General features: G+C 29.3%; 1 long non-coding RNA gene across 1 annotated transcript in view; it reads left to right on the forward strand.

Annotated features, from left to right (window-relative positions):
- The window catches only part of LOC136796887 (uncharacterized), a 27,043-nt gene extending 25,710 nt beyond the window's left edge, over positions 1-1,333 (forward strand). Inside the window, exons 2-3 of the long non-coding RNA XR_010844672.1 lie at positions 656-772; positions 1,158-1,333. This is a non-coding gene — a long non-coding RNA (uncharacterized lncRNA). The remainder of the gene's footprint in view (positions 1-655; positions 773-1,157) is intronic.
- Positions 1,334-9,180: the final 7,847 nt, after the last annotated feature.

The following is a 9,180-nucleotide window of genomic DNA, read 5'->3' on the forward strand; positions in this document are numbered from 1 at the left end:
TTATAAGTAAAAAATATATTCTATAATCAAAATCATTAACTAATATGAAAACCATAAATATGCAATTTACTTTGTTTCAGTATTAGTATATTTTAAACGCTTATAGTGGGTATATTATGTTTTTATATCCACACATTTATGCCTTGTACAAGCACGATTATTAGATGAGAAATAGAACTATGTACAAAATTTCTTGTCAAGAATAAGTAGAGGATTACTTCGAAGCGGATTTTTTTCGAAAACGAACTCTTCGTTGAATTTTATTTTGAAAAACTAACGTAATAACAATAGTAAGAGACGAATTTTTTCTGTGTCAGGGTCTCAGGCATGTGTTAAAATTGCATTATTAAACCGTTAATTGAAGCGAAAAGATTGTTTCAGTCTTTTTGAGCACTGAACACCTCCCTGTCTTGTGTGATGTTATAAAATATTAGGATACCCTTCACTAGGGTAACTCCTTAAACAAGCTTACTACTACCAATAAAATATTGGCTAAGTAAGGCTAAATTTACATCATGTATGTTATATCTGATTATCATTCATATTCATTGAATACGGATGCAGAAAGTATTGTTAAACCTTTAAACAAGAGTTGTTTTTTTTTTATACCGGATTCATTTATATGTTTATTGTAACCAAAGAATTCATATTTTAGAGCTTTTTGGATAATTAAGTTTTATCCAGCTGAATTAGAGGTTTTGCCTTCTGTACGGGTTCTTCCATTGGAGGCCATCTACCAAAGCAGCTAGGTCATCTACGTTGGCAGTGACAGGTAATAATTAATAAGATAATAATTTTAATTTTATAGTATACATAATAATAATTTAAATGATAATAATAAATAAATACATTTTAGAAAAACTAATGTCTTATATACAAAGTTTAAAATTTCGTTCAATTTAGTTATTTTTATTAACATTTGTTAAAGATCATGTAGGAAAGTCGATTTAATAAGCGGAATTGTCTTTTAGAAAGTCATTTTAATAGAATTTAATAAAAATTAATCATTTTAAATAAAAATTTAAAGAATAAATTATACTATATTGTCGAAAAATATTATAATGGATACAAAATATTTACATTTTATTATAGAACTAACAATTTTCAGTTATTGTTTTATCTTTTTAATGTTTTAAGAAAACCTTATTTTTTTTCAGGAAGAGTGGAATATACATATATAATGGGAAACGAAACGACAAAAACAGAAATACAATGGCTCCTAGTACCAATGAGTAGCTAGAAGAAGTCCATCATAAATACCGATATTATAATTACAATAAAAATACGATGTATTATTAATCGTGGCTTTGAATAAAGATACAGTTAAACCTTGGCTCATTGGAATGTACTTTTCTCATAAGGAACTTGACCTTTGGTAATGTCTGAAGTTAGTATTTTAGTTAACCAATAGTCAATGAATTATTTCATTAACCAAGTATACAAAAGTATTTTCAATATCTAGAATCATTCTAATTAGTTTTTTTAAGTTCTATATTTATTGACAATAAAAATATTTTTTTGTTATTACCTTAGAGAACATAATGGTTTATGTTATCAGATTATATATTTTTATGTTTGTAATTCTGAATTATTTAATTAAATTTTTATGTACTAAATTATTTTTCGGACTGCGTATTTGCATTTACGTTTAACGTTACAATTCTGGTTAAACAAAATTTCAATCAGAGAAGAATAAAACCAATATTTTTAGTTTTAACTACTTAAATTGAAAGTACCTAATTCTAGCAGAGGCACATAGTGCTAAGAAGGGGTATCATTTAATTTTTTTAAATTGATCAATTTAATTTACTTCTTTTGCTTAAATACATTACTTTCCAATGTATTATAACCTGTAGGTTCTGCTGAAGTGCGCCCTTCTCATAATATTAAAAAAAAAATTAAAAATCAAAATTTTGTTGTATGTATAAAGCCTTCAAATCAATAACAAATAAAATAAAACAGAAAAAAATTCATTTATAGCTTTAAATATCTGATATAAAATCTAAAAACTTCAAACATATTAAATTCGTTAAAGGTCAGGATGAATGAAAAGGTTAGAAGATGACCCAGTAAGTAAGGACTTCTTTGATGACAATATCCTTTCATTATCCTTGAACCTCTAACATACATAAAATGTGACAAAAAAAATGGATTATATCACGTAACATGAGATTTTTGCATATTTTTATTGAAATTTTAGTGAAATTAGAATAATAGTAATAGAAAAATTGAATATTAATTCAATCGATTATTCTTTTATTAAAAAACAAAATTGTATCACAAATTTAATATTCTAATCAAATTATGCTGTTATATTGTGTGAAACATTGTTTTGTTAATTGCACTGTATCGTAAATTATTGGAGAAGTTCCATCTCCATCCAACCCTAATTATATCCGTTTCATACCGGTTAGGGCACGGTATTTAGGATTCGATTACGGTGCTCAGATTTATGTGTGTGTTTATTTTATCCAGGTACATTAGGGAATCAGCGGTTCTTCTTAGCTCAAAAAGAGCTGACATTCCGTATTTCGGGTTAGTTTCTAGGCAGGTATAGTTAAGTGAGAGTAAATTTCAATCAAAATGCTGTAATATCCAGAGTAACTTCTTAATTTCTTGAATGTTTTGCCGTTCAAAATTGAATAATAATATTCATTCGTATGTGTGTTAAGAAAAATTCAAGGAATTAAGGGGTTCTTGAGATCCTGCTTTTTATTATTATTATTATTTTTGGATACCATGAAAGACCCCATGAATTAACCATTTATGATTTTTTTCCGGAATGTATAGGATCTGAATATTCGTTATTCCGAGTTATTTTATGGATAAAACGATACAATAAAATTGGAATTGGTTTGTACCTCTAGTGTGTCTCACTTTCCTCTCCTCCTACGCCATTTTTGTGGTTTTAATATACTAATTAAACAATAAAATAACTTTACTGCGGTTTTGCAACAATTATGAAAATTTGACCTTAGCAATAGCAAGTGAGCTCAGGGTTATTTAGAATAATTGAAGGACATTATATTATTATTATTATTATTATTATGGGTTCCCTCTAAAAACCACGTCGAGTCTAGGCTTGGTTCTTCTGCTGATCTTTTGCCATCTTCTGCCATTCTTTTGTATTTCGGGGGTTTCCAATTATATTACGCGAAAGGTTTTCATACAGGCTGCCACTCCATATTCCCAGCGAAGCATTGGAGTCTCTGAATCTACTATTTGTACTAAGACATCTAGAACGTAGATAACAATAAGAAATAATACAGATACATCAATGTTTTGAAGATTCCGATGGTTCATCGTCCGATAAATCTTTCGTATCTGAGTACAATCAATCATACTAGTCTTGATTTACACATGGGAAACATTAAAGTGCTGACAAATTGTAATGGTCATATAATTGATTTGAAGCCCACCCAAGGTTAAATTTTGAATGTCGTCTTTCAAACGTCATGTAACATTAAGTAATTTGTCAATTCAAATAATTCCGCATCGCAGTTAATGATTGCGTGTTTCGGTTTGTAGTACTAAATAGATTTGGAAAATAAAAAATCGGATTGAGTTTCTGTGTACCTCTTGTTTGTTTCTTATGTATTTATGTACAGAATATTTTAGAATCAAACACAATCCTAAAACACAATTGAGTTTTAAGGATTTATCACCTTATTCTATACTTACTGCTGAAGGTTTCATAAGGTGTTTTTAGGTCATTTGGATTTTTATCAAGTCATAGTAGACTACGGTTTTCGCTTTACTATTATGTATTTGATTTTATTTTTAGTTACTTGTTAGCAGATTGACTCGTCTCCTCCCATCAAATGTTTCGTATATATGTCCTCTTGTTCACATGAAAGGAATCTTAGCTTACCCCAACATTCGCAACTTTATTTTTTTTTAATATTAATTCTCTCTCATTTTCAGAGCCTTGAACGAACAGCTATAGTGTTGTCTTAATTAAGTAAGTCTTAATTCTTTTTTAGAACTGCTATGGCTTTATATAAACTGTGATATGTTTACAGCATTTTGGTGTTAAGCTTTTTAACTTGTCGACTGCTCTTTTTGGAGCACGGAGATAGAATTTAACTCCGACCAAGCAGCCGTATCCAACACTCATGAATTTTCTCGCATCATTTCGCCCTTCTTATAATTCTACTAGTATAATAGAATATTAAGTATAACAGAACGTTACCGTCTTCTAAAAAAAAAAAAAAGAATATTATTAATATTTGCAGCAATTAAGAAATATACTGATTTCTCCGCTACCCATAAGTAGTCATATCACATATTCATTACAACCTGTTATTGTTTTTTTTAAAATAATGAATTGAAATTAATATAATTATTAAATTATGAAAAACTTATTGTTTTCGGATGCAGAAAATCAGAAAATTAGGGCTTTTCCGGCGTGTTTCCTGAAGTACTTATAGTACCGTAAAAGAGGTACTATTTACATAACAGGTTTGTAGGTATAATTAAAAAAATATAATTTTTTTTTTTATTTTATTTATTTGTTGATATTTACAACTGTATAAAAAAATACAACCAGTAAATTTGATCATAATGACATATGATATGATACAGGATGTAGAGAAACTACCCAGTAGTAGAACTCTAAAACAGTTTACAATATAAGGTCACGAGGCCATCTTCTTTTCAGGCGCCTTGGAGGATTGCCAGGAATGGAAGAGGAAGCAAGGTTAGACACGAGTGGGTTTGGGTGGTTAGGGAGTTTATTATGGAAGGAATAATATCGGGTTCGGGCTAGATCGGTTACATAAGGAACATTTAGGTCTTTATGAATGAGTTTATTTGTGACGTAATAAGGAGCATCAACGATTTTACGTAGGATTTTGGATTGTAACGATTGGATGCGGGAAGAATTTGATGGTTTGGTGGAGCCCCAGAGCTCAATTCCATATGTCCAAATTAAAAAAAAATATAATTAAAATTAAAATTTTAACAGCTACAACTCATGAAGTACTGCTTTCCGAGCTACGGTTATACAAAAATCATGATTTGCTCAAGATCATGCTTAGCCGCAAGACTGTTCCTGAACTAAGAGTACGCAATTTATAGAGGGTGGGTATAGTATGCTCCAGGAGGGTTTCCGAACACACAGGGTTGACTATCGGCTACTGTAACAAGATAAATAATTATCTGCAATACAGCTAAATCAAATTCGGTTCGAGTTAGGAGCGCCTTATTCTCTAAGCTACCGCACTTCTTTATTTCTTAAATTGATAAGTAATCCAATATTATTTCAAATTTATTGACAATAACTATAACATAACAGACAATAAATATAAATTGAAGTAATGATATGAAATTACTGCATTGTTATTTGAACTGTTGTGGTTTTGCATATCTGGAACTAAGAGTGGATATATAGTTTGTAATTGTTGTTTGTTGATGCTTTAAGGCCAGGGTAAACTCAAGGTTTATCAATTACCGTGTTTTATTTTTATTTAATGAGGGTTTTTGATTTACGATATAAGACATTAACTATCAAAAGGCATTATACATTTTTGGATTACAGCCATAAGATTTTAAAATTTCATTAGTTTAAATTTATGGACGTGACGACTGTGCAAGTTGGGGCGCAGGCACCGGTGCACTCTGTCTGCAACGTTGTGGGTTCGGTCCCCACCTGGGGCAGTTAATATTCTTTTTTCCGCGATCCCGAGGAATGAATCTTGACACTCCCACCTTGGTCAGTATGCGGCGGGAACCTAGGTAGCCGCCAGGGGTTGGCAAAAAGGACCACTAGGCCCACTTGCCGGACTTGTCCCCCCCCCCAACAGTACCAGAAGTTTAAATTTAATGATAAAAGTTTTATATGTTCTTAAAAAGATAATACCGATTTTATTTTCATCGACATTTAAGGTGAATGATATGTCTGGTCCTAATGCCAATCTACTTAAATCTGTTTTGTACAAAGAGGACTTGGAAGATGTAGTTGATCGTAACTTTAATATTACAATGTTGGAATTTTAGCACTGGTTGCTTGCGGATCAGCTTAGAATGAGTTCTGATTTGTATGTCCTATTCTCAATAAGGTTTTAGCGAACTCCTTCTTACGAATAGAACCATTTGAAGTGTTCCAAGGCTTTGTTTGTAATTTTAAGAAGGTTAAAGTTTGTAACGTACATAAATTTTGTTTATTTAGTTTCTCTCCCCCCCCCTCATAGTTTATGGACTAGGAAGAGGTTAAGAACATTTCAAGACGTCTGAGACAAATTTATTTGTTTTCGGGCCTTAAGTAGTAATATTTCTAAATGGATTAAACCTTTTTGATGAGATATTTTAAAATTTTTTTTTAGCTACCGTCGTTAAATAAACATTTTTTTTTCGGCATCGAATAAAGTTTCTTTTAAAGATTTATTGATGATTTATAGTTCCTAGATTTGAATTCTAAATAGTAAACATTTTTTTTTTCTGGCGTCGAATAAATTTTCTTTTGAAGATTTATAGTTCATAGGTTTGAATTCTAAATAGTAAATACATGATATATGATAAGTATTTCCTGGGCTTTACAGCCTACTGTGAAGTAGATTCATATTAGAAATGAATAATTAATGAAATATTTCATTATTTTTAACAAATATATATCATATATTAATGGGCCAATAAGAGCTATATAAACATAAACTAACTTCCGCTTATTCTTTGAGTGAGTATTATTTCATCATTATTTCTTTGTAATTAATTGGCTGCTTGCTAATCTCTTTATTGTATAAAAATGTTTTTAGTGATCACCGTGTAATATTTTATTTTACTCTCTCAGTTAAATTAAACCTTTAATGCTGAACAGTTAGAACGAAATCCATACAGGTGTTGATACCATCAAGAGAAACTGAATCCACAAAAATATGTAATATGTCTATATTAGACTAGTCATTTTTGCATAATTATAAGCTTATTTGACATGGTGCTAACTTTACAGAAGAATCATCAATTTTTTTAGATATACTTACTCAATAGATAATATTGAAATATTAAAATCAAAATTTATTTTATTTCTTTTTTGTATATTAGACATTTATGTCTTTTAGATTTTAGAACTAAATATATTTTATAAATGCATTGTACCAGCATTGTATCCATTTTTCCAACCCATAGGTCAACATGTGCCGGTTTTTAAGGAAACAACATCTCCGAATTAACCAAGCTATTTTCATTGTAAATTAGAAAAAAATAAAGAAAAGTCGAAAAAGACTACAACAAAAAATAAATAAAAAAAACATAATTATTTTCAATGACAAAAGTGGAAAGGTGTAAAATAATTAAAGTAAAAAAAATATAAAACTTTCCTAGCTCCTATAGAATAAATGGTAAAATTTTGAAATATGATCGTTATTTATTAAATCAAGAAGAAACCTGAGAACTTATTTTGATATGGAATTCTCAGCTTCATAATTGTTTTACCACACAGCTGTAGTAATCCGAGGTTATACTCCTTTATATTCTTCCTATAATTATGAGTATCTATAACACCACGATAGAGCTTCTTATGAGGTTCTTTTTGAACCTTTATTTCGCTTATTTCTCTTTCCATATTCCTAAAAGGTCCACTACCTTTGGCTGCTGGAAGGTTTTTTATTCAAAGAGGTTATTCAAGGAAAGTACGCCAGTTTTTTTTTTGCTGGCTAACACAATTTTTACTGTCAAAAATTAATAAATTCCGTTATTTGTTGCCTTTATGCCTTTGTTTTCCATGAGTCTTAGTATATAATTACGAATCTCATTTACTCCACGTTCCGCTTCGCCTTCCTACCATGTAGCATGTTACGTCTTTTGATGTATTGATCGTTTCAATTCGAAATTCGTTATGTTCAAAACAAATTCAGGTCTAACCATATCACTGTTTACGAAAAAAATGCTTAAAAAAATATCCGAAAAGAAAAATATGTTACTATGCAAGAAAGCGATTCAAAGTAGCCTCTTGTTGTTGAAGAAAGATGAAGTACAGTTTAATACCAGGAAATCGGCCATCTGGTGAAAAATTAGTAAAAATGAAGATGTGTCGTTCTCTGATGAACGAAACTATACTATCTCTGCATTATCCAAGCGAAAAATTTAGAAGCCTTTTTTTATTTGTGCGATAATTAAAGTGAAGCAGCGAAACTTAGTTTTATTTATTGACTTTACTATTCAATTATTAACAATAAATCCATTTTCTCAGTTCAGTCGATTGGTTGCTGCTTTCTATTTAAAAGCGTCCATATAAAAAGTAAATTTTCAGAATATTCTAATTATTAATTATTAGTAGATAATATGCTGACTATAATTACAAATAAATAACTATTTTTTAAAAATTATTAATATCTACTTTCATTTCAATTAAAATATACAGGGTGGTGTTCTGCACGGTTCCGTTTTTAGCCCAACTATTTTTAATCTTTACATTCACCATTTAACAATAGTTAAAAATAAAACCAATTTCAACCTTCTTGTGTATATGTAGGATCTTAATGAGATTTAAACCACTAAATGGTCATTACAGAGGATAGATCGGAATTTACCCATCGCAAAATAACTTTGTGAATAAAATCAATGTTGAGCTTATTTAATTTTGTCTGGAACATGTTTTCCTCACCACAGATAAACAAGCAGTTTTTAATTTACTTTCACTTTTACTTATATGCAGATGATACGGGTGGCGTCCAAAAAAGATATGTAAAAACAACAGAAACATGTTTAATAGTTAATAATTAACAAGTTTTGTAATATAATTTAAAATAATTATATAATTATGAAATTATTAGTTTATAATCTTCTGTACCTTTCCTGACCACCACCCAGATCTTTTTCCAACAATTAATTTCAACGGTAACTAATTTGTTTCTAGATTTCTTAGGAGAATGTCTCCCAAGTTATTCAATATTAATAATAAAAATTTTTAAATTTGAATTTCTGGTTACAGGGTAAACTGTTTTTAAACAATTCTTATCTTACAAAAATTAAAATTTAAGGCTTAAGAATAGTTTATTGTAAATTATTGTTATTGTTTTTAACGGTATTAGGTTCACTATAATTTATTTATTATAGGTTTCATTTATGAATAATAAATACAGTTAATTAATACGGAGTTATATTAATACTCATAATACTATTTTGTGAATTTAGAATTTAAGAAAGATACTAAATACTTATATAGAAAATACTTAAATACTACAA

This window comes from Halyomorpha halys, unplaced genomic scaffold, assembly GCF_000696795.3.
Source record: "Halyomorpha halys isolate HHAL.00 unplaced genomic scaffold, Hhal_1.1 Scaffold673.1, whole genome shotgun sequence".
Lineage (NCBI taxonomy): Eukaryota > Metazoa > Arthropoda > Insecta > Hemiptera > Pentatomidae > Halyomorpha > Halyomorpha halys.